The sequence below is a fragment of the Nannospalax galili genome, unplaced genomic scaffold, assembly GCF_000622305.1.
Source record: "Nannospalax galili isolate Female #2095 unplaced genomic scaffold, S.galili_v1.0 scaffold293, whole genome shotgun sequence".
NCBI classification, from domain to species: Eukaryota; Metazoa; Chordata; class Mammalia; order Rodentia; family Spalacidae; genus Nannospalax; species Nannospalax galili.
In genome coordinates, this window is record NW_008337147.1 from 8,660,608 (window position 1) to 8,662,026 (window position 1,419).

Sequence of the window (1,419 nt, forward strand, 5' to 3'; positions counted from 1 at the left end):
TTCATTTTCCCAGTTCTATTCTGGGTTACTATTTGGGAGTCCATTTGGTCACCCTGGCCAACATCTCAAAAGAAGGTATCTCCTATCTGGAATTGTTGCTTGTTATGTAGCTTTTAGCTATGCATATGGACTCTTAAGAAATTATATTGACCCCTTTAATCTTTGGTTATACTTTCCTTTTCGATGTTTAAGGCCATAAAATTGGTCCAGATAAACCAATTTATTTTTACTCTTAAGGTCGTTTGAGGATCTGTTCCTCAGGGGTCACATGGTCTTGGGAGGAGACCCTGACTCCTTTCTTCTACCAGTTCTGCCTATGTGAAGATAAGTCAAAGGTCCTGCTCGACCATGGTTAGCTTCACTTAGAAGCATGGAGAAAGCGATTCCTCTGTGTTGACCCTACTGTTTGTAGACTGGACACTGGTTCAAGTCCATCTGGTGGGGTCTCCTCAGACTCCCTGATCAAGATGACAGTTGACCCACCACGATTATAGGACATTTTGAGAGATGCTCATAGTCTTCTGGAACTACTCGATCTAGGAGGGCAAGGAGCAAAAACTGTCCTTTGTGTCCCTCTGACCAAATTAGTATAGGCCTCAAAGTATGTCTGTTAAACATCCACCAATCTGGTACTTTTAATTACTGTGTGTCATGTAGATAAATCTTGGACAAAGACCAATTGTTCTCAGATAAACCTTTCCTGGACATATATTTTTTGATCTGTTATGTATAATTTGTCAGTAGGTTGTATGAGTAATATGGTTCCCTCTGGTTTTCAAAACTAGCTAGGCATTGTTTCTCTCTAGCATTGTCTCAACCCTCCACCATAGTTTTCCCACTTAAGTTGCTCCCATTTCCCCCTTTCTCACTTAATAATACCCTTCTCCTATGGTCCTACCTCTCTTGAGCTCCTTCTTTCCCCTTATCCTCTAGGTCCTTGCATGCCGGGGGTTCAAACCCATGGCTCCTGGTGAGGTGAGGATTGGGGATGAGTAAGCATGCTATTCGCCAGCCCACACCACCGCCATTACCCAGGGACACTCAGGCACAATGGGGAGTCTTAGTCAGGCAGAGACTCATTTATTGCAAGTGTCACAAAGCTTATAAAGGCACCTGGAACTCCCCCCTCCCCCCTGAGGGTGTATCTTAAGGATGGTCATGCACTGATCATGCACTCCTCAGCAGTGTGGAAGTATTCTTCAGACTTTCAAAGCAAGCCAGGCCGCACCCCCAGTAACTTCCATTTGGTCCTATGCAAGGCAGGGCCTTTAGGTCCCCACATATCCCCCTTTTTATTTTTATTTTAAGGCCGGACTGACTTTATTTCATGGGTTACCCGCTTCATAGTTTGCTCCCTCAGGGGAGACAGCTATCTCCTTCCTCTAATCTTATGCATTTTTGCCTGTCTTAGGTTGTATC